Here is a 26,035-nt window from a genome sequence, read left to right on the forward strand (position 1 = left end):
CTAATCTACTACTAGATCTTTCGAATGTACATTTAATCAGGAGACCGGAATGGTAAGGTTACTGGTGTAAAGGTTTCCTAGGGTAAAATAAAATTGATGACCAGCGGATATTTGCTAGCTCATTGAGTGTATGAATGTATATGGGCCCAAATGAGTGTTGTGTGTATGTATGTATAGAGCTGGTAAACTCCGCTGCATCAGTGCTGAGCAAAGGAAACTACTAGTATAAATTAAGCACTAGTCTGTGCTCTGTCAAGTACTAATCTCTGTTGGTGAAGTTTTGTCAGCCCTATAAATTATGCTCTTACCATGGCAGTTACTCAGTCACATTTTCACTGTTGGCGAACTCTTCAATCCAAAAGTATTAATTGGCACTGGAATGATCCGGATAAGTAGCTGTGCCAGAGGAAGACCATTTAAAGACCCTTTATGTGCAAACCATCTATTTTTATGGACCTGAGAGAGGAAGTGAGCCCTGCAGTGCTACAATAGAAGTTGTACAAGCAGATAAGCTTCCATCGCTTCGGGAGCTGGTAGCTACTTCATTGATATTTTTTATTTTATATGGGGGGCGTGGGGAACCTTTCAACCTGCAGGCCATTTTGCTGTTGGGTCAATAAGTCTGTCTTGTTTACTCCCTCTAATAGTTGTGTAATTCAAACTGTCTTCTACAGATCCTGTTAGTTTACCTATCCAGTTTTACCTGCTTTGTGTTCTAGATTTTTGTTCGGAACTAAAGAGTAATTAGAAAATTGCAATGTTGAGAGCTCCATTGCAGGCAATGGAGTGCTCCCTGCTTCTACGGGCCGGTAAAGGCCCGCAGAGCAACATTCCAATGATTTACAAAGGCTTCTCGAAGCCCGAGAGGATTTAAATCCCCTCGAGCTCGAGAAGCCTTTGTCTTATTTGTTAGAACATTCTGCCCTCTAGTGGCAGAATGTTCTAATAGCCTTATAGCCCTTCGTAGCAGGGCTATACCGGCTGTTAAAGTCCCGTTCCTTGTTAAAGTCCCTCGCCTTCGGCTTGGGCCTTTAACGCGGGAGCGGGCCTTTAATAGCTGGTATAGCCCGCTACGGCGGGCTATAAGGCTATAGTATATACTTCTTTTGGTATCATTGGGGAATGAGACTAATAGCATAGAATTAACATTAGGAAAAAAATCTAAACACAATATTGATTAGAGGCTTATTTAGAGTTTGATAGACGGGATACTCTGTCACAAACATGGCGGATATTTTGTCCGCCATATACACGTGCGTTATAACCTGTGGTACTTTTTAGTAGGGCAAGGAAAAAACCAAATCTTCTCCCTAATGCTTCAAAGTGTTGGTGATTTATCCAGAATAACTATAAAGTTGTCCATCAGACTTATTATTAAGACTGTTTTATTTATCAAAAGATATATATATATATAAATATATATATAATGCACATCAAAAGTACATGAAAACGATTGTATGCATGTAAAATAATCGCAAATGATTCAAAGCCGAGAAAAGCCCACTAAACATAATAATCAAAACATGAAATAATAACAGAAAACAGATACACACCAGACGGCCAAGTAAAACAAATTCAGACACTGGACAAAAAAGAAATAACACAATAACAAATAACCATACAGTAATACATTGATTCTAAATTGGAAGTAAAACATAAATCAGTAGAAAAAATCGACGATATTGATATTTTTGAATATAAAACAAACACTACGCCCTGAAGAAGGAGCCTTTTATGTACTTCAGTGTTCCGAAACGCGCGTCGGTGTTTTGTTCTACTGATTTATGGTTTACTTCCAATTTTTGAATCAATGTATTACTGTATGGTTATTTGTTATTGTGTTATTTCTTTTTTGTCCAGTGTCTGAATTTGTTGTGCTTGGCCGTCTGGTGTTTATCTGTTTTCTGTTATTATGTCATGTTTTGATTATTATGTTTAGTGGGCTTTTCTCTGCTTTGAATCATTTGTGATTATTTTACATGTATACAATAGTTTTCATGTACTTTTGATGTGCACTATATTTATTTATATTTATATATATATATATCTTTTGATAATAAAAAAAAAGGATTAATAATATATCTGTTGGACAACTTTATAGTTATTCTGGATGAATCACCAACACTTTGAAGCATTAGGGAGAAGATTTGGTTTTTTTCCTTGCGGTATTTTTCCCTGCTATCTTCTCCTGCATTGAGATTTCAGGGACCCTCTGTTGTTTACTGTGATTTTCCCAGCACTTTGCTGCGATGGTAGTTAGGACGATCTGTTCAGAGCTTCTCACTCTTTTCGCTTGTAGTTTACACTTTTGTGTTTCTCTCTATTCTATTTGCATGCTTGAGGTTCTACCTAGTCTACTATTCAGTGTTTTTACTCTTTAAGTTGACTTCTATTGTATTTTTCATTATATTTTCACCCAGCACTTTGATATATCTTTAGATCCGGGACACCCTACGTATGGAGGGTATTAAAACTTTTGGCTTTAGTGATGAGGACTTCTCCAGACTTTTAGGCCAGAGTGCCTCTTCTGACCGTCCTTTCTCTATTAGCAAAGGCCAAGATGATGAGTTGTTTAAATTACTAAATTTAAAGAAGAAAGCTAGAAGAACAGAGTCCCACGCTGAGTATATGCTGGAATACCTGAAGGCAGGTGTTATTCCTAATGGGTTGAAAATCAAAAACATCCCTGGCTTGTTTGTTGAAATTAGAAAGTTCCTGGAGAAGTGGTCGCTTATCGCAAACCGTTGCTCTAGGGACTTCATGAGTCTCATTATCGAGACGGCAAGAGAGGTAGTTGAAACCTTACTTAAAGAAATAGAGGAGATCGAGGAAACCCTTAGATAGAATAATCCGGTTGAAGAAGCTAAAAAGAAACTAAAAGAAGTTAATTTAGAGCTTAACTCCTTTAGTGATTACCTTATCAAAAGAAAGACAGACAAACTCAAAAAGGACATACAATTTTTTTCGGAGGAGAGAGTTTACCCCTATCTGGGAGTCCAATTCTACAATACTCCGAGGGACCAGAGTAACCAAGGCGACTATCAGCACTGGTCTAATAGAAAATCTTGACCTTTTTGGACACCTCGGAATCTGAAGGGGAGGGAAGTTCAAGTAAATCTGACGGCTATAGAGACAGGAGAGCACCTTTTGAGGGCCAAAGAAACAACCGTCTTTTAGGGAACCAACGTGTACTTCCCGAGTGAGGTACAGAACCCAAGAAAGGGGTCGATACCAACACTCCGAGAACCCCCCCTCAATATCTGCAGACCAGGCGGAATCTGTACTGGAGGGAATAACTTCGCCCCATATGGACCCTAACCCCATATTTAACCTTTCACGTACTCCACTTGATGAACACTCTCTCAATCTACTGGCATGAGTACTATCTTTTTTCCCTAATACTTATCTCAACAAATTTGAAATAAAGCGTGATATGCAGTCTTTCTTTAGGAAAATTAGACTGAGAATTTTTTTTGACAATAGAACCATGCCTTGTATTGAAAATAGGTCGGGATTACGTCCAGACTCTACTTTCGCTCCCACTTTGGATGAGGTGGGCCCAGAAGTGGGTATTTTTTGAACGAACAGTATATAATAAAATTCAAACTATGATGAAATTTGTCCCTAAATCACCGTATAACTTGAATTATCATGAATGTCAGGCCCTGAAGAGCCTATCCTCAAACATTGAGGTCACCATCAAACCGAGTGATAAAGGTGGGGGCATTGTGATACTGGACAGTAGTGATTACAAAGAACAGATTCAATTGATGTTGGGGTACCTGAACACTATCTCAAGGTCACCTCATACCCAGACCAAAGAATCCAAGCAGATATTCTCTCCATCACTCAGAGGGCCTTGTATAGAGGCTCTATCTGCAATCATAAGTTTGAATATCTTAACAAACCGTAAACTAGGATTCCAGTACTATACGGAGTACCTAAAACACACAAAGACACCAGTAAACCACCGTTCAGACCTATTGTATCCACCATTGGCTCCATTGCGGAACCTTTGTCCAAATATGTGGACGTTTTTTTGAAGCCGCTAGTGTTTAGCCTCCCCTCTTATGGGAAAGATACGGGTCATCTTACCAGAAAAATTGAAGGTACTGCATTCAATCCACAAATGGAGACACTTGTCTCTATGGATATTGAAGCGCTGTATACTAACATACCCCAAAGGGAGGCTCTAGAAACAGTGAAAAATGCGCTTAATAACAACAATAATCAAACTGATCGGTTGTTTATTCTGGAATGTCTGGCGATTGTACTCCAGGAGAACTACTTTGAATTTACCAGCTCTATTTACAAACAAATACAGGGCGTGAGCATGGGTGCGGCATGCGCCCCGAATGTAGAGAATATCTTTACGGGCGCCTTCGAGGAACATTTCATCTTCAATGAGTTAGCACCATTTTACGAGAGTATCCATCACTGGAATAGATTCATCGATGATATTTATTTCATCTGGAGGGGCTCAGATGAGCAACTTACTGAATTCTTACTCTGGATCAACCTATGTGATCCACACTTGAAATTCACTCCCAATACTAGCAAAGAGGGAATTGAATTTCTTGATATTTGGATCCAGGCTGTCGACCAAGTTATTGAGGTATCTCTTTACATCAAACCAACTGCCAGGAACACCCTCCTCTATTACGAGAGCTACCACCTGCGGTGCCAAAAGGATAGCATACCCTTCAGTCAGTTCCTCAGAATTTGGAGGAACTGTACCAACATCAGAGAGTATGATAGACACGTGGAGCGTCTGAAAAGCAAGCTCCTCAATCGAGGCTACCCCAAGAGAATTATCAGAGATGCCTACAAAAGGGTGAAGTACTACAACAGGGAAGCCCTTCTGCAAATTAGACCATCCACAGAAGAGTCTAAACTGGTATGCATCACCAGATATTCTAATGTGAATAACAAACTGCGTCAAATTGTCACATCGCAGCGGCATATTTTGAACTGTGGACATGGTACTCCGCTCCCCAAACCGGTATTTGCGTTTTGTCGCAATAAGAACTTGTGCATCGCATAAGTAAAATCTGTCTGTCGCGCGGAACGTGAAGTTACCCAAAGGTCTATCACAGGTGACAACCCCATCTCTGGCACACACAAATGTGGCAATTGCCACGCCTGTAGTTCGGCCATGGTTGTAGCGGAACTTCAATAGGGAAAGAAAAGATTCCTCTTCAAACAAATAAGTAATTGTAGAACATCTAATGTCATCTACCTGATTCTCTGCCCCTGTAATCAAGGGTATGTGGGTGAGACGGGCAGAGAATGTAGAGTAAGACTCAGCGAGCACAAGTCAGCTATCAGAAACAGACGGACAGGAGCTCCATTGGTCAAACATTGGAAGACCAAACACCACACGGAACTTGACCTTAGATGAATTATTCTAGAGAGAGTCTCTATTCCCAAGGATGGCAATATTGATGGACTCAGACGCAAAAGAGAGGTATATTGGATATGTACTCTCCAAACTGCCACTTCTGGGCTTAACGACCATCTCCCGTGGGAGAATACCTTATTGTGAATACTTTCTGGTTCTGTATTCTTTTGTCTACATTTCGAGTTTTGGGGGTCTTTAGCCTTCTTCATCTATCGGCCTTGTCCTTGGCCCTTCATTTATGGCTCCCCTATCATTGGGACATTGATACTTGTCGTCTCTCTGCATATATGTGGATATTTACCTGCTTTTTGTTGGACCCCACTTGCTTTACTCCGGTGGTTTTTCTTGTCCATTGATCAGCTATTGAGCATGTTCTTACGTGTATCTTTTGCGATGCCTGATAACTATCTAGAGCATGTTGAGGTTTTATCTATGTTTTTAAACTTTTATTCTAGATATTTTTTCTCTTGTTACATCTCCTATGGTGAGGATCAACCCTTTGTGAACTTCAGTAACCTCGACGTTGCTTTCGGTATATTGCAACGTAGCGACGTTTTAGGAATCCAACATTGTGCGGATTTTCATACACGTAACTTTCCCTCTCAGCCTAGTCTTTTGGATTTAGGTCCAGGTGCAGGCGGCTAGTATGATTTTCCCGCCTGCTTATTATTGGCCCAACTGTATATCAACCCCGGGTCACGGATTTCCATCATCGCTGCGCCCTGTCTCGGGTGCCGATCCATGGCATGTTATGGATAGCGGACCTCTTTTTGGGTAAGTGCCTGCCGGCATTTTCTCCCCCCAGATAGCATAATCACGCTTAATCCCACCCCCACTCACTTTTGGATATGTAATTTCTATTTTTTCAGACCCCTTATTGTGAGGCTGCTCGAGCGAATCACCGGGTGCCCGGGACCCACACTCTATTGATTCTCAATATATTCTGTATACTGATATACTGCCTAACTGTTTGAAGGGACTTCTCCCGCTTTCTTTGTAAGTTTGGGCGTCCTTTGAAAACTTTGTCCAATAGATTTGCCTTCCGCCCTTTTCTTTTTCCATGCTCTAGTGGACGCAAGGTTCATTGTGTTGTTATCAGTTTCTATGGGTAGATCTTCTAGACTTTGCCTCCACACTAACAGCTTTCTTTGTATATACCTATCCCTTGGTGTAGCTTATTACTCCCACTCCTAGGGGGATATAGTAGCTGCATACAGGCTCTTGGCCATCAGCTTATTTTCTGGTCTCATCGATAAGACCTAACATGATCCTTTTGGTTTTTTAGTATCCGCGCGTCCGGTCTGGACCTGTTTATGTTCCTGCATTATCCGGCTCCCTGAGATTCACTCTTGTTTGCACCTAAATGGTAAATCCCTTATATCTTACCTAAAATTACTTATCTGCATATTAGGTTCAGACCTTGGCTTAACTTTTTATTTTCCTCCTCATTTGTACTATATAGATGGCTTTCGTACCCTTTGGCCTGGGGCCCTTGTGATATCCCGGTAGGACTTTTCATCCTACTGTTGATCCTCTACTGCCGGAAGCAGGTATATTGGCCCTCATATGTTTGTGTTTTTATCTAATTCTTCTTTCCTTTTGTATTTTTTTCACTTTTGGGAATCTTCTTTGTCTATTCAGCTTTATTTTATTTTTCTTTCACACTTCTCACTCTTTGGTGTTCACCCTATATGTGGGCTTATTTAGGACATTCTGATAGTTTATTCACTCTTCAAGTCAGTACACAGATGGAGATATTATTTTGTGCCATTTTAGCACTCAACTTTATTTGAGATCTCAAAGGTCCTTGACAAGCTCTGATACTTAGCAATTAGTTGTATGTCTATATATGCTTTGTTTGTCCTTGAGACTTATTATGTCTTTCCATTATTGAGTCTCTTGTACCACATATCAGGTGGTCTCGACATGACATACTGATGGCTTGATATTTTTAATATAAAACAAACACTACGCCCTGAAGAAGAAACCTTTTATGTACTTCAGTGTTCCCAAACTCGCGTCGGCGTTTTGTTCTACTGATTTAAGTTTTACTTCCAATTTTGAATCAATATATTATTGTATGGTTATTTGTTATTGTGTTATTTCTTTTTTGTCCAGTGTCTGAATTTGTTGTGCTTGGCCGTCTGGTGTGTATCTGTTTTCTGTTATTATGTCATGTTTTGATTATTAGGTGTCGTGGGCTTTTCTCGGCTTTGAATCATTTGTGATTATTTTACATGTATACAATTGTTTTCATGTACTTTTGATGTGCACTATATTTATGTATATTTATATATATATCTTTTGATAAATAAAAAAGTCTTCATTATAAGTCTGTTGGACCACTTTATAGTTATTCTGGATAATTCACCAACACTTTGAAGCATTAGGGAGAAGATTTGTTTTTTTTCTTGCGGTGTTTTTCCCTGCTCTCTTCTCCTGCATTGAGATTTTAGGCACCCTCTGTTGTTTACAGTACTTTTAGTATGGCAGGCAGGGTATCCGCCACATTTGTGATGGAATATCCATCGCCAAACTCTAAGGGCCTAAATCACTTTACCTATGATGTGAAAATAGAAGACGGCTCTCAGACTGACAGCAGTTGAACATATATAACACAACAAACAAGACAAAGAGAAACAAGCATTGGCATAGCCAATAGGTCTCGCCTTTGGGACCTTATAAGTGTTTAGCCATGCAACAGTTGCATAACTAAATACTTATAAGGTCCCAAAAGCGAGACCTATTGGCTATGCCAAGCGGCCGTTCGGTCGTGAAAGTGATTGCGATCGCAATCACGATCAAACATCAAAGCGGCCGTGTGGCCGTGAAAGTAATCGCGGTAAAGCGCGGCGCGCGCGCCCGCGCACATGCACTGTAGCTCTAGGCTGGCCTGGTAGCACTTTTTGGAGCCCTCTCAATAAGTCTCGCCAGACCAGCGCATGCGCTGGGTCAGGCGAGACCTAAAAATGAAAGCAGGCAAGAGGCAGAACTTTCAGAAGCTTGGACAATGCAAGGACGGATCCATGATTTCAGGAATGGTAGGGGAAGAGTATGTTGTTACGAAGCCATTTTGGGGAAAATACAAGCCTCATCAGATAAAAGGCTTGGAAGCCCGGATTGAGGGGATTATTACAACGTTTTCAGTAGCCCAGAATTTCCCAAATGTTTTCAAAATATTAGCATTATTTGTGCAACCCGCCTTTCTAGTGTACCACATTCTACTATGTGGATTCGACCCGTGCTCCCATCTTTTCTAATCTTTGCTTTTGTTTTTGAAACTTTTATCATAATTCGGTTTCTAGACAATAAATGTTTCTTTTAATAATAACCTTGTCTGCCGGTATGTGCAATTCCAGTGCTTTGGTGTGCATACACCAATCTTCCTCAAAAGATTTTCACTATTAGTGGCAAGGCGGATTATGACTTTGATTGAGCAACCCCCTCTTCAAAGAGACTGCAAAATGGCAAAAATGTATGCAATTGAAAGGGTGAAGTAAATTTATGTGTTTTTAACGTGTTTATTTAGATCAAAGCATTAAACAAGGCATAGCAGTAAGATACAATTAAAATCCGCGTAGTAGCAGAGCATACTACTTCCAGTGCAAAGCAAAGCGGCATCAGTTTCTCAATGTATCTGCACAAACAATAACATTGCAAACTATCTCATCGAAACATTGTTATACTACCGAATAAACATGCAGCAACAGTGAGTGGGGGCAGCAATAGACTACCAGTCCTAGGAGTAACCCCCAGTCACTCCCCTGAGACCCCCGTAACTAGGTTGGGCAAAGCACAGGCGCATAACAGGTCCACAGGTGGGGGGGGGTTTCTCCCCAAGGGGAACCAGAATAGCGGGGGGAAGGAGAGGGACCACACCTCATCATAACATTCTCCACCCTTCAAAACCTGGCATTCACTGCAGCCGCAAAATGCCAGATCCATACCTTAGTCACAGTCACTTCTTCAGGGGCGGGGGTGCTAATCTATCCTCTTGAAACGGGGGACACCTGTTCGGGGTCTGGGAGGTGGGATGGATGCCACTCTATGGCAACTCCACCTCAGCAAGGCAATCCAACATTGCTGCCCATCGCTCCAAATCCTGTTCCGCATGTTCGTCAGTACGCACTGCCCTTCGTCTCCTCTCCTCTGTCACACCCCATTCCTGCAAATCTAGCAGCCACTTTTGTACCCTTGGAGCAGCAGGCTGCAGCCTATGAATGGCCACCCACCATAGTGCGAGGACCAGGCCCAGAAGAGCAAAGCGGTAGCTCATCTTGGTCACACGTCAGGGTGTCGGGAGCACCCCCAATAAGCATTGGCCAATGGAGGTCTCCAGTGCTACCCGTGTGGCCATAAGATTTGCAGAACCTGTCCCAGCTCTGATGTCTACCACACTCTTATGTCATATGTAAGAAGGACGCTGGTGCAACCCCGTATCTCTGACACGCTGCTGACCTTTTCCATTGATTCTGTGTAAATGCTGCAGAGTCATGTAAGCATGGTGTAGATAATCAAACTGGGTTAGTTTGAACCATATGTTAACTCGCCGCCTCCTGGCCCTGAGCAACAACCCTCTTCCAAGCGTCATCCATGAATGAATGAATCGTGCAGAGCGGGTGCCCACCTACTGTGGGCTCCAGACATGTTGGTTGACTGATCACCCTTAAGAGCCCTAAAAAAGCGAGATATCAAACCAATGAGTCGGCCCAGAGTCCAACATCAGGTCTAGTGTCTGTGGCTCCGCAGGGACATCAGTCCAGAGCTCACGACATAGGCAAGCCAAGTTAACGTATTATACAAACTGTCTGCGGTGCGGGCCACACAGACTTTGGTTAGCGATGATTTAATTAGTCCTCGTTTTGACCAGTGCTCAAAAGAACCCTGCCTTTGTGGAAGGAGTTACTGTACTGTCTTTTAATCTTCCTAAGTGTACAATGTTCACAGAACATTTTATAGGAGTCTGAGTCAAAAGTCATCTTGAATGAAGCACCCAATGTAATCAATACTTTCAATATTTCTAATTGATTACGTTTCCCAAAAAGACTGTGTTTCAAACCTTTAGTACTAGAATTAAACTGAGTCCTTTTTCTAGAGGTAAATGGATCCATTTTACAGAAAGCTTATAGCAAATGCGGATTATTTATAGGCTATATTACTAACAAAAAAACAGGAAGTCACTACAATTGAGTACCGTAAAATATATTAAATACAAAATGTACCCTCCTTTTTAATCATAGATTTGATTTGTGAAGACATACTTCAGCCAGAGTGTGAAATAGGCTTTGATAAATGTAGGTGAGACTTTGAGTGAAACAATTGTATTCCTAGGTACAACAAACCCTAAAATTAATGCTGAAAGTTAACCAAGCCAGAACTATGCCACTTACTTATACCTGATTCTGTTGCACAATTCAGATCTAAATGAAACAATAATTACTAAACTACATCAACATCTCAACATATTCTAAACCATATAATGTAGGTTCCAAAAAAAGTAATTGGCATTAATAACATTTTCAACAATAAGGTATTTGTGTCTAGTAGCATAAGGTGTGACTGGATGTAAGTTGTAATACAGAAGTATAACACAATTTGTAATCGTTTTTTATTTGTTTAATTACATTTGTAATGTGCACCATCACTCATAAACTAGAGTATCTAGTTGCAACACACTACTCCACATCCCATGATTATAGCTGGAATTCTTTAGCCAGGTGTTAAGGAACTTTTGGAACCCCAGGAGATTTTTCTCTTTTCTTAGGGATCGTTGTAGGGAGTTTCAGAGGTTGGTGTTGGCAGTAGAGAAAGATCTACCACCCTTTTCCTCTCTATTGTATGTTTGGTGATGGAGAAGTCAAGCCTGTTTGTCAATCTCAGTTATTTCCTTGGTGTCTATTTGAGTTTTATTTCAGAAATTTCTGAGCCAGAAAAGGTAGTTTAATTCTTGTGTAGTATGCAGGGACTATAAGTTGAATATGCTTTGCAACTGGGAACCAGCCCATCTGTCTTTTAGGGGCTGACACATAATCCGATTTTCCCAGTGAGAATAATGCTCTAATAACAGTGTTTTGCATGCATTAGAATCTCTCAGTACTCTTTTTTTGTTAGGTTCAAGAATTTGGAATTATTGTAGTCTAGATGTGCTTGCATGTAAGCATGCACCACAGGTACTTTATAAAGGTAAGTCAGATAAGGAAAAATGCATTTCAGAGTTTAAGCTGAAACAAGCATTGGCAAAGCGAGTATGTTGCGTCTTTGCAAGAATCTTTGTCTTTCTCCATTTGTTTGTGGTGGGAAGAGAAGGGGCAAGCAACGCAGGATAAGGCGGGGGTTAGAAGTGGGCTACCAACAATGGAGCAGTGCGCCGCAGCTTAACTAAAATGAAAAATGTATATATAGAGTAATAAAAGCGAGATCGCACAGCCGATGTCTTTTACTTTCAGCCATGCTGCACAGCAGCTGTACAACATGGCTTAAAAACATAAAGCATTGACAAAACCAATGAATGTTGCATAGACCAGACCAATTGTATTTGACAACGCTTGTTACTTTACCTGCCATTGGAAAGCAAATATCCAGTGCCTCCATTATGGTGGCACGTAATCAAATGATTTGGGCACATTGACAAACTAATTTTTGCTGCAGTTTATTTTTATCACAGTGCCCAAAGTTTTCTCTCCGCCATCAGTGTACAATTTTACATGTTCACGTCAAACCTCTCCTTTGGAGTCTTATAGTATACATAAGCTATTGAGCAACAAAAGTAACAATTATCAGGAATAAGCTTTGGCAACACACAGACAACAAGAAGAAGGGCCCCAGGGAACTGGCAACACAGAAACGGGATGGTGGAGGGGGGGGAGTGAAGAAGCAACAATGACAACAGGGTGGTGGAAGGTAAAAAGCACCATGTGGAAAGACAACAGGGAATGAAAAAAAATAGTAGCTGATCATAGCCTGATTAGTGGAAGGACAGCAATCAAGCTGAAGCTATCAGTATTTGGTCCATGCATCATCTGAAAGAAGAGGAAGTGTAGCCTGCATGTGCAGGCCAATTAAAAGGCAGCACATAAGAGTCACAATTAAGCCAATTAATGGTAAGCAATGGGCGGACTGCAAGCCCTTTGTCCTATACAGTGTCTCTTGCAAGTGAGAGCGCCTATGCAGTGCATACGCTGTCGCAGACAAGACCTAAAAACAGTATTTATCTACAGAAGCGATTTGTGTTACCAAACTCAAACAATTGATTATGCACACTAGAAATGTGAAACACTGTGTTGTTGAGACTATTCCAGAGTGGTATACATATGTAATTATCTAGGCCTAAAGCAGCCTTTAAATGTTACAGGGCAGTTTTTGTTAGAGAATGCACCAAAGCCTGCATAAATTACACATTTCTTTATACAACTCAAAATAAAAATGAACTGTTTGGATTAGGATACTTCAGTCCGTTGTGGGGTCTGCAGAACACTCTACTGTCTTAAGCAATATGGTGATAGCGTCTCATGCAATATTATGATAGCAGCATGTATGTCCTTTACATTTGATAAGAATGGATCACGTTGATGAATAAAGTGTCACTTGCAGGCAACTTGCCCTTGATTTATTAAGAAAGGAACCACTGTAGCAGTTCACCATTAGCGATTTCTAAATTTCAGATCAAATCTTTAATTGAGGAAAATGAGCTCGGGGTTAAAGAGATTGTTGAATGTCACAATCTTCCTGGGGCATTGAAAACAGTCTCCGAGACCTGCCCGCATACGAATTGCTAGCAGAGCTATGAAAAAGCAGAGCTGGCTAATGGGCAGTCACACAGCTCCTGTCACCTTGTTTCTATCTGGGCTGGTAACGTCCAAGTGATACTCTGACACCCTTTGTCTGTGAATTATGAATCCATTAGATTTTGGCTTACAATTGCCTATTGCTGTGAAAGTGGTAAATTGGGTTCTGGAAGCAAGGACTAATGGAGTGTTGCAGGTTTAACGCATAAACCTTGAAGGACAAGGGAATGATACAGTGATTTCTTACAGAGTCAAGTATAAACCGCATGTCGCTTGCTCACAAAGGGTATTTTATGTGGGGCGCTGTAGCGCTTGCCTACATTGGTAGGAAATGTGTTGTCTTTGTTTTGATCCTGTGTGGAAAGTGGTTCATTGTGCAGCATGAGGACCATTTGGGTGCGGCAATTGTGTTATGGGACAAAGCCTTTAGCTGTCTGATGAACAAAATGTGAGTGGGCGCACATAATGATTTTCAGTATGCTGGCAGCTTTGAGTATCTCTGAAGGTCCCTTTTTTATAGCTAATACAAAATTATCAAGCATTCAAATCCATCAAAACATTTTCTTTATCCAGAATGCATGGTATAAAACATTTATCCTTGTGTAGGAAAAATACGAAACAGTCCATAGTGCAAAGCATAGTGAATTCTTTATTTTTTAATGTTCTCCTCAAATATTTAAAATCCAATTGCAGCCAAAGCCAATGCGTTTCGTCCACTTAGGACTTCTTCAGGGCTTATATATGTGTGGTATAATGTGTCAGTAGTATGGCATCATCAAGTCTGTAAAGTAATCAAAAATTTAACAGTCAAACCGTTTCCATTCAATCTTGTATTTACGTGTCCTGCCATGTTGTGTGTTTAAGGTCATCATATAGTCTTATGTTTAGTATTTAGTACATCTCGATTGAATCTGTAAATATCTATCTTATTCAGTCTTTCAATTAGGCTGTAGTATGTAGCTAGTTGGGACATGTAGCGGTGGACTAAATTATAGTCCTGCATTGGCCAGTGGAAAATCTCTTAATTTATTCCATGTCTAATCAGATGTAAATGGGTGGTTTATATCTGTGGGCTAGTACTACTAGGTGATGGCTATTACACTCCTGGGTGATGGCTTTTACCCTTAGCCGTTTTGTTTTATGTGAGTGTAAGAGTGTTAAGCAGTAAAGAGATTTATTATGCAGCCTCTATGAACTACAAATGTCTCTCTGACTTCTGAGCGTTATGTATTAGTTTTAGTGTAGAGCTATATATTGTATTATATAGCACTTAGTACCCCTGATAATGAGGCACTGTTATGCTTTACACTAGGCAGCATGCTGCTCCAGGTCCCTGGCTCAGTGTACCATTCCATGCCTTTACTTCAGTTACTATGTGGTATATTACATTAGTAGGAAATTAGGTGTGATCTTTAGTGGGGAGGGGGGCGGGGTCTTGGAATTTCATGCATTTGTTGGTTGTATTTAAGGGCTACAGGAGTTTAGGTTTTGTTAGTTTGCGGGGGGTATGATATTTAAAGGAGAGGTTGTACTTTTTGAAATAAGGTGTAGGCAGTTTAATAATAGGGATTAATGCAAAAATGAACATGATATCATTGGAAGTTTTAAGTCAAGTTTAGTTTTTCAGGCAGGGTTTTTAGGACGATTGAGGAGGCATTCTGAGATAGCATGCAAAAATTGTAGACGGAAGAAAGCTTATTTACAAGTGTTACAATACCACTGTACACCATGGGAACCCCAGCATTCACACACAACACCATCAGACACGGGGTAAATATGGTTCCAAATTAGGTGAATACATGTATGAATGTAATGATGGATAAGGACACTTGGAGAGTGCTTACTACAATTTTGATTGGAAGGAGGACAAACTAAAATAGTTTTTCCTTTTGCTGTTACCTTTGACAATGCTGTCTTCTTGTCTAATATCATCCGTCAGGGCATCCTCCATTGCACTCCCAAGTAAGTCCATCCACGGACTCCAACAACTCAATGTTTTCAGGTTGTTTAGGACTAGAGATTTTAGTAACATATGATTTCTCTTTGCGAGGCCCGAATTAGACACTGCATTTTGGACTTTCTGAAACAACCCATTCTTTTTTGGGTGAATCTAAATGTAGAGTGTTTGCATAAACTAACCTCGAATTGACAAGCAGCTATTAAAATAGCTCTAAGAGCAGGAGGGCCATGGCAGTATGATGGTTCTAATAGTCCTACACCACCTGGACCTTTGTACATAAATTGGCTTCTTTGAAAACCTCCAAACATTTTACATAGCTTGTATTCGGGATATTCTGGCCACAGAGCAGAGGCATTAGAGGGGATGTATTGATCTTAAGAAGTATGTGTTTGATTCCCCCCCCCCCCCCATTTACTGGGTTAGTATACACCTCATCCTATGCTTGTTCTCAATGCATGAAAATAAGAGTGCATCCTCTGCATGTGTTCGAAATTTTAAATTGTGTGTTTTAGATGATCAGAGCTCTTAGTTATTTGCTGAACAGGGAGGGAAATATGCGAGAACCATAATGGTTGCCACAGATGACCAGGGATGAAGGAGATCAAAAAGACCCTAACTGGACTTGTTATCCTCTCCGATGAAGAATTGAAGTCAATCTTTAAATCATTAGGATTGATCTGTTCCAGATTGGGATTTTGTAAACTGTCTTTACTAAAGTTCGTTAGTGGTGGGCAGAGGGCTATCAACCTAGGATGCTTTTATAAAGGATACAAATGTAGTGATAGACATGGAGGGGTCTGGATTTATAGATGGAAAATGTCCTTCATTTACTTATCACATGGTTTCTCTAATTTGCAGGTTATATTTTTGAGTTTGTGTGTGTTGTGTCCTTTGAGAGGATATATTTCCACTTATTTCACTACTCTCTTTAAATAAGTAGTTGCCCTATGGTGTTAGGGTTTTGTTCAAATATAGTATTCTCAATTAATTAAGTGATGTGTTTCTCATCTCTGCCGGCACATCAACAAATACTGTATATTTCATGTTGCCACCTTTCAAACACTGACACTAGAGTTGCATGAAAATCTCAAAAGAAGGCAATCTTGCTGTAAGATTTTTAGTGTTCTCGCTCAAAGTCAAAGACGTGACCTAGCTCCCCTACATCTAAGCTGTAAAAGTTAAACTACCCATAGTCAAAACATCATTAATGAACTACTAAATCTCTACATGTGTACAATACACCATTTTGGAATTTTTTGTTTTTCTGAATTGGGGCATTATAGAATAAGCTTTCAAATCTCCTTGTAATGATTGTATTCTAACACCATTACCTTTCAACCTGTTGTCGCTGCAGAACCTAAAAAATCTACATGTAAATTATTTTTTGCCATGTATTCTTCAAGGTTGCTAACTAGCCGCTTTTTAAAAGAGTTGCTTTTCAGGGCCACATGAGTTTGTTTGATCAATTTTTACAATTTATCGTAAGATGCTCAGTAGCTGCAGAGATCTTTATCAATGTGTTCAGGTACGAATCCAGATTGTTCAGATAAATGAGAGAAAGGTCACATCAACCACACTAAGCTCTCACAAGCCCTGTTGGGACAGGAAGTCTTCTGCATGTCTTTAGAGAGAGAGTGCTTTCCCTGCCATATGCTGATCTCCAGGCAGGTCACTTAAAAGTTACTGTATGGTTTCTAGATTCCTACCTCTTTGAGCATGACAATCATACATGTCCACTGACGGTGTCCCTGTTTACATGGATTGAGGCCCTAGTGCCTGGCTCTGAAGTCGAGGGGAGGCATGCATAGTGCACCCCTACTTCACAGAGAGTGGCTACTACTGTGACTGACTGTGGTGGCAGGAATAAATCTCACCTGTATCCCTGTGTTCTAGCAAGAATTGACGACTAGCCATCCTTCCGATCAAGTCTGTACAGTCTCTCATGCCTGTTGCCCTGTTGCCTTTGTCTACCTGACATGTGTTTGAGAGCCTGTGGGTGTAGTGGGGAAGGATGGTGAGTTGAGCCATTGTGTGTAATCTGAGCTGTCCCTCGTTCCACTCCCAATTACTTGTTCAGGTCTGGTGGGCTGGGGGTAGACACCCACTCTTTTCTGTGTTTAGCTGCCCTAACCCTGCTAGGAGGGACCCTTTGTGTTGGGATATGGGACATGCGATAAATGTGCCTTGGGATTGGAGGTGTGACAGGGGGCAGCGCACTCCTGCTTATTCAGGTTAGGGCTTTAATTTAATCGCTAATGACTTGGGTGCTGCAGTGATATGCTCGCTGTCAATCGGGCATAGAGTCAATAAAGGAAAAAACTGACCTTGCGGTAGTTGTCACTGCGCACAGTGCTAGGGGTAGCTATGACCCTTGGTTATTAGTCACCTTAACTTGTGTAAAGTAATCAAACAAATCAATCAAGTTCAAAAGACATATATTAATTCATATATGTAAAATATAAAACACATATACTTGTGGATCATTTCATGAACAAAACACATAATTTGTATTATATCCACAAACTGGTACATTTATATCAGTAGATAAACAAAATAAATTTTTGGTTCATTCAGTTAGATACATGAGAGAGTGAAGATGAGCCCAATGCATTTCGGGACAGACACGTCCCTTCGTCAGGGGCAATCTAAGGACAAAAACACAATAATAATGGACTTTACTAAAAATGAACACTTCATGATACTCAATGAGAACCATTAATAATAATGCAGCAAACTGTTAGTCACACTCTATATATAGTTGAAACGTGCCACTGTTTATGAGAATATAACGATAGATTTGGCAAAAGAGCGAAGCAGCAGAAACAACGTCACCAGGACAAGTAGTACACCGTGCTAGATCTATATGATCTACTTACTGAAACACAATGGGACCTGACATTTTTAACCGAAACCTGGCTGGATGAGGAATCCACGCCTGACGCCTTGGAGGCACTTCCAGAGGGATATACAATATACAGACAAGACAGACCTATAGGCAGAGGAGGGGGCATTGCAATAATTGCACAGGAAAGTCTCCGCTGCCAACTCAACTATGTGCCTATCCTGGACAGTGAGGCAGGGAGCTTCACGATAAAAGTGAACAACAACCACACACTGGAAGGTATGTTAATTTACAGACCCCCCGGCCCCTCAACTAGGTTCGAGGAGAGTCTAGTTGAATGCATTATAGAGTCCTCGATATGTAAAAATAAATTCATGGTACTTGGTGACCTCAACCTCCATTTCAACAATCCATCTGATAACACCAGCAAAAACCTCTGCCAAGTATTAGAAGCTTTACAACTTAATCAAATTGTAAGCGGGCCCACTCACCAGTTAGGGAACTTACTAGATCCCATATTTGTTAACTGGGGGGAAGTAGAAGCGAAGACTCCCATTCCCATCCCCTGGTCAGATCATCACCTGGTACCTTTCACCATTCATATTCCTGAAGGTAGAGCCCGACAACCCACAGCATTATACCACCTAAGGCGAAAATGGGCCTCTTTCTCCCAGTCTAAGTTCTGCGAGGAACTAACAAAAGGAGGCGACCCAGGGGGAGATGATGCAGATACAGCTAACTCCAACCTATGCAAACGCATCTACGATGCATTAGATCTCACAGCCCCGCTATCTGAAATTAATCCCAGTGACCGTGCTCAAAAAACCGCACCCTGGTTTACTACTGAACTGCGGAATGCTAAAACCTTACTGAAGAGAGCTGAAAGGCAATGGCGGCGGGCTTTCTCCAAAGATACCAGAGAGGTCTACCTGTCAGAGAGGCGAGTCTACCATGGACTGATTAGAAAGGCAAAAACTACACACTATGAGACTAAGATCAACGAAGCAGGTAACTCGACAAAGGAGTTATTTCTACTATACAAAACTCTCTCTAGTGGAAAATCCGCCACTGTCCCTGATGACTGCTCGCCTGAATCTTGCGACAGAATCGCAGACTTTTTTGCTGAGAAAATATCTAAAATTTACTCGGCTTTTCCAACTCAACCCACGAATGGGATTGAGTTTGTAGAACACTCTATGGATAGGGGAAACTCACTCACCCTTACCAACTTTGTTACCCCACCCACAGAAACTCTCCTAAAAATATGCAGATCTGTAAAGTCGGGTTCCCCACGGGACCCTACTACTCCCAAACGACTAAAAGACAGCCTGGGGGCCTTGGAGCCTTACATCAGGCATCTACTGGACGTGTCTTTTATGACAAAAACGGTGCCTAAAGAATGGAAAAAAGCGGTGGTCCTTCCGCTCAGGAAAAAACCTACCATCAGCTTTGATAAATTGGATAATCTGCGGCCCATTTCTCTCTTACCTTATCTTGCCAAGGTGGCAGAGAAAACGGTCAATATCCAACTTATGGATTTCATAGACAAAGCTGCCTTACTGCATGACACCCAATTTGGCTTCCGCCCCCGCCATTCTACGGAATCGGCACTACTGACGGCAGTGGAATCCCTAAGACAGGGGGTGGATGAAGGTCACACTATGGCCCTTATCCTACTGGACCTGAGTGCTGCATTCGACACTGTAGCTCATTCCACCTTGCTACAGTGTCTGAATGATGGAGGTATAACTGGAGCCGCACTCCAATGGTTCCTATCCTTCCTGACGGGAAGAAGTTTCCAGGTCCGTCAAGGGGACCACTATTCCCGAGACATAGAATTGGGTCAGGGCGTTCCTCAGGGTTCGTCCTTGAGCCCAACTCTTTTTAATCTCTATGTCTCCCCAGTGGCTCCAATTGTAGTGGGACACGGACTACAAATTGTAACCTATGCCGACGACACACAGTTGGTTGTTTCCCTCTCGCGTGCACCCGGCCTTGCTATGGACAGCTTCAGGGCTTGCATGCAAGATCTTGCAACCTGGATGTCCACTAATTGCCTTAAATTAAATGGCAACAAGACCGAGGTGCTCGTGGTGGGAGGCAGCCCATCTGTCTGGACGTCGGCATGGTGGCCACCTTGCCTAGGTGAGGCCCCCACACCTCGGAAAGAAGTCAGAAATCTCGGGGTCTGGCTAGATATCGACCTGTCTTTCGGACCACAGATCAACAGGGTGACGGGCATTTGCTTCAGTATTCTAAAAACTCTGCGGAAGGTCTTAACTTTTCTTCCTACGACCGCCCGCAGAACACTGGTGCATGCCCTTGTCACCTCACGCCTAGACTTTGGCAACCTACTGTATCTAGGAGCTACCTGTAAAGCGATAAATCGACTTCAGGTGCTACAGAATGCTGCAGCCCGCCTTATCTTAAACCTCCCAAAAAGATCTAACTCCAAGGACGCCCTCCAGACACTCCACTGGTTGCCGGTGAGGAGCAGAGTTGAATTTAAGTCCCTCTGCACCTGCCACCGTATCCTCGCTAAGAAGGCGCCAGCACCACTCCTGAACCTCATCTCAAGGTATGCACCAACCCGTGCATTGCGCTCCTCGCAAGGAGGCTTGCTTAAGGTTCCTAAGGTGAAAAAGGCCCGTATGGGAGGTAGATCCTTCCGATACCTGGCGGCAAAAAGCTGGAACAATTTACCTCTTAACCTCCGACTGGACCCCTCCGAATCCAGTTTCCGGAGAAAATTAAAAACCTACCTCTTCTCAAAATAGTGGGCTCCTCCCCTACTTCTCTCTCGGAGTGTTTCAGTTCAGCGCGGGGACACGCAGTTTGCGTAACCAGGCGCTCTATAAATGCCCCTTAATAATAATAATAATAGTGAAGAAGGTAGTTTGTTTATATCTTGCGATGAATGTGGAGAAATGGGAAAGTACGGGGGTAAACATTGCGAGGTGAACTCACCTCATGTAATGTACCATAGGGAACCTCAATGAAGGTAAAAAACGTAAATACCAGCCGATGCGCTGCTACGAAAAAAACAACAGTGGGTGGGTGACAAAGGCTATAAGCCGGAGAGTAAACAATCTGTTCACGTAGGGGATACGAGGGTTTTAAACTGAAAGAACGAAAAATATATGGTTGAAAGATGGAGGTATATTCCATCATAACGAAAAACGATGAAATCCAGAGCAACGGAGGGTATCAGAGAAAACGAGACTGGAAACTTACATGTATGGCGAAGAAACAGTTGGAACGCGGACCGTTAGAGCGGGTGGAGACCGGTACCAGGGGTTGGTACTTGGAAGTATACAGCGTGCCGTTAAATGCAGATGGAAAGGAAGAGCGAGTGCAAAGCGTGACGTCCGGGATGGATAAAGATAGAAACAGGACTGGCAGGTATCGCCATGATGTAAAGGAGAAAGTTACTCCGGCTCAAGGTGTGGACAGTAGAAAGGCAAATGGATCATTATGCCCCAAAGGGATGCGAATGGAACCTAATAAGGACAATAAAAAATAAAAAATAATAAAAATAACTACAAAGTGATGTGGTGGGAATGGGCAACAGAACCGGTGTATGGCCACGGGGCCAAACATTGGTGGACATTGGAAGTCTGCTGACTGCCCGTGCGGGCATGAAACACTATAGGGGAAAAATAGATATGGGGGTGTGCGACTATGTTCGTTAAACAGATGAACCAGAATGGTATGGAGGCGTGACAGAAAGGAAACACCGAACACATAAAAAAAAACTCTTCAAATAAACGTGGTGTGCTGGCTATGGTATGGGTGGTAACAGGAGCTTAGTGAAGGCATCCGGACACAAGTGTGTGATAGAAAGGGAATGTGGTATAGATATAGGTGTAGGAGATAGAATGAAAAAGAGAATTCTGAGGGTTACTGTGGGAGGTTTCTTATAAGAAGCATGACATATCCAGGCGATCATTGAGACCAAACGGGGTCAAGGTGTGGAGTTTTTGAATCCAGAAAATTTCTTTACGTAGTAACATGTTGGTTACGTCTACACCTGGTCGAACATTTATTGTCTCAATGATTTGGAACCGAAGTTGTGAGATCATGTGTTTAGCCTCAGTCCAATGGGTTGCAAGGCTTGAAGTGGTATTCTCGTGTCTAATCCTGGATTTATGTTCAGTTATGCGGGTTTTGATTTTACGTTCGGTCTTCCCTACGTATGCTTTTCCGCAAGGGCATTTAATGCAGTAAATGACGTTGGCTGTATTGCAGTCACTGGTGTGTTTGAGCTGTATCTTGGTACCAGATAAAGGATGAGTGAGAATATTCCCTGTGACTACGTTGTTACAATGGACACACGATAGACATCTTCTTGTCCCATGGTATACGCTTAGTTCCTTGGTGGCAACAGGGGGTTTCAAGAGCGAGCGTAGATTTCTACCTCTGGTGTACGCAAACAAAGGTTTACATTGAAATAGATCATGAAAATCTTCCTCTTGTTGGAGAAGTTCCCAGCGGGAGTTGATAATGTTCTTAATTTTAGTGGATATGGTTGAAAATTTACTCACAAATACCAATCTTTGTTGGGGAATACATGGTTGTTGTATAAGAAGATCATGACGCTGTTTACCCATAGCTTTTGTTAGACAATTCGTCAGCACTTCTTGGGGATAACCTCTTGCTGAAAATCGTTTGGAAGTTTCAAGTAGTTCAAAAGAACTATTTGCAGTGTCAGAGCAGATTCTGCGTATCCTGATGAACTGGGATAATGGCAAATTCCTGATGAGACTTCGTGGATGGAAGCTTGAAAAAGCTAATAGACTATTTCGGTCTGTGGGTTTATGGTAAACGGTGGTTTTAAAATGATTAAAAGCTGTTTTCACAACTTGCACGTCATGATAATGTATGGTGTCTTCATGAATAAGATATGTAAGTTGAATGTGTGGATTGATACTGTTAAGGGACTTAATCATTGTGGTAAATGAAGATATACCATATCTTCATTTACCACAATGATTGAGTCCCTTAACAGTATCAATCCACACATTCAACTTACATATCTTAGAAGTGCTGACGAATTGTCTAACAAAAGCTATGGGTAAACAGCGTCATGATCTTCTTATACAACAACCACGTATACCCCAACAAAGATTGGTATTTGTGAGCACATTTTCAACCATATCCACTAAAATTAAGAACATTATCAACTCCCGCTGGGAACTTCTCCAACAAGAGGAAGATTTTCATGATCTATTTCAATGTAAACCTTTGTTTGCGTACACCAGAGGTAGAAATCTACGCTCGCTCTTGAAACCCCCTGTTGCCACCAAGGAACTAAGCTTATACCATGGGACAAGAAGATGTCTATCGTGTGTCCATTGTAACAACGTAATCACAGGGAATATTCTCACTCATCCTTTATCTGGTACCAAGATACAGCTCAAACACACCAGTGACTGCAATACAGCCAACGTCATTTACTGCATTAAATGCCCTTGCGGAAAAGCATACGTAGGGAAGACCGAACGTAAAATCAAAACCCGCATAACTGAACATAAATGCAGGATTAGACACGAGAATACCACTTCAAGCCTTGCAACCCATTGGACTGAGGCTAAACACATGATCTCACAACTTCGGTTCCAAATCATTGAGACAATAAATGTTCGACCAGGTGTAGACGTAACCAACATGTTACTACGTAAAGAAATTTTCTGGATTCAAAAACTCCACACCTTGACCCCGTTTGGTCTCAATGATCGCCTGGATATGTCATGCTTCTTATAAGAAACCTCCCACAGTAACCCTCAGAATTCTCTTTTTCATTCTATCTCCTACACCTATATCTATACCACATTCCCTTTCTATCACACACTTGTGTCCGGATGCCTTCACTAAGCTCCTGTTACCACCCATACCATAGCCAGCACACCACGTTTTTTTGAAGAGTTTTTTTTTATGTGTTCGGTGTTTCCTTTCTGTCACGCCTCCATACCATTCTGGTTCATCTGTTTCACGAACATAGTCGCACACCCCCATATCTATTTTTCCCCTATAGTGTTTCACGCCCGCACGGGCAGTCAGCAGACTTCCAATGTCCACCAATGTTTGGCCCCGTGGCCATACACCGGTTCTGTTGCCCATTCCCACCACATCACTTTGTAGTTATTTTTATTATTTTTTATTGTCCTTATTAGGTTCCATTCGCATCCCTTTGGGGCATAATGATCCATTTGCCTTTCTAGTGTCCACACCTTGAGCCGGAGTAACTTTCTCCTTTACATCATGGCGATACCCGCCAGTCCTGTTTCTATCTTTATCCATCCCGGACGTCACGCTTTGCACTCGCTCTTCCTTTCCATCTGCATTTAACGGCACGCTGTATACTTCCGAGTACCAACCCCTGGTACCGGTTTCCACCCGCTCCAACGGTCCGCGTTCCAACTGTTTCTTCGCCATACATGTAAGTTTCCAGTCTTGTTTTCTCTGATACCCTCCGTTGCTCTGGATTTCATCGTTTTTCGTTATGATGGAATATACCTCCATCTTTCAACCATATATTTTTCGTTCTTTCAGTTTAAAACCCTTGTGTCCTCTACGTGAACAGTTGTTGGTAAGTGGGGTTTCACCTTTCCACAGATTGTTTACTCTCCGGCTTATAGCCTTTGTCACCCACCCACTGTTGGTGTTTTTTTCGTAGCAGCGCATCGGCTGGTATTTACGTTTTTTACCTTCATTGAGGTTCCCTATGGTACATTACATGAGGTGAGTTCACCTCGCAATGTTTACCCCCGTACTTTCCCATTTCTCCACATTCATCGCAAGATATAAACAAACTACCTTCTTCACTATCATCACGGTGTACTACTTGTCCTGGTGACGTTGTTTCTGCTGCTTCGGTCTTTTGCCAAATCTATCGTTATATTCTCATAAACAGTGGCACGTTTCAACTATCTGTAGAGTGTGACTAACAGTTTGCTGCATTATTATTAATGGTTCTCATTGAGTATCATGAAGTGTTCATTTTTAGTAATGTCCATTATTATTGTGTTTTTGTCCTTAGATTGCCCCTGACGAAGGGACGTGTCTGTCCCGAAATGCATTGGGCTCATCTTCACTCTCTCATGTATCTAACTGAATGAACCAAAAATGTATTTTGTTTATCTACTGATATAAATGTACCAGTTTGTGGATATAATACAAATGATGTGTTTTGTTCATGAAATGATCCACAAGTATATGTGTATTTATATTTTACATATATGAATTAATATATGTCTTTTGACCTTGATTGATTTGTTTGATTACTTTCACAAGTTAAGGTGACTAATAACCAAGGGTCATAGCTACCCCTAGCACTGTGCGCAGTGACAACTACCGCAAGGTTAGTTTTTTCCTTTATTGGGATTGGAGGGGCACCCAGGATTCAAAAGTAGCCGACCTTCCGATTGGATCAGCCTGTCAATCAGAAGTGATAAAAGTTTGGCCTTAGCAGTCAGTTGTTGTTCAAGACTAGTCTGCAATTCTGAAGAGGCGACCCTACACAGGGTCCATCTGAGGAAGCCATTTGTGGCCTGCGGTGTAAAAGAAAGATAAGAGGCCTGTTCACCGCTTGCTCATCACGTCTCTGCACACTCCTGGATGGGGGTTAGCGTGAGAAAGTTTTCTCTGTGACAGATGGATTGTGCTGCAAAGGAGCTTGCCAGTTTGACAAGAGCAAAAAGAACAATTGATGGACAGAATGCAGAACAATGTCATACATTCACCCCAGTACAGAGATCTGGGCCTAAATCCATCGTTTTTTTGTTCTCCATGCCATTCCAGTTTGAACCCAGCCATATGCAAATCAGTCTTGACCCTATGCCCAATGGGAACAGTCCAGCCCGAACTGCCAGGCCCTCCCTGGACTGGAAACGAGCATCCTAGGACCGGTGTCAGGGTTTTACCACTTATCAGCCAGGATAGCATGACTCCAGTGGCATGGAGAGCACAGGACCCACGTCTGGGCTTACCCGTCCCACTCGGGTGACAAATGCAAAAAGAACAATTGAGTGTATGACATTGTTCTGCAT

The 26,035-nt window shown here is 41.8% G+C and overlaps 1 protein-coding gene across 2 annotated transcripts in view; it reads left to right on the forward strand.

Annotated features, from left to right (window-relative positions):
• Positions 1-26,035, forward strand: part of DPH1 (diphthamide biosynthesis 1) — a 1,777,158-nt gene that overhangs the window by 532,251 nt on the left and 1,218,872 nt on the right. The window lies entirely within an intron of this gene.

Source organism: Triturus cristatus, chromosome 3_2, assembly GCF_964204655.1.
Source record: "Triturus cristatus chromosome 3_2, aTriCri1.1, whole genome shotgun sequence".
Lineage (NCBI taxonomy): Eukaryota > Metazoa > Chordata > Amphibia > Caudata > Salamandridae > Triturus > Triturus cristatus.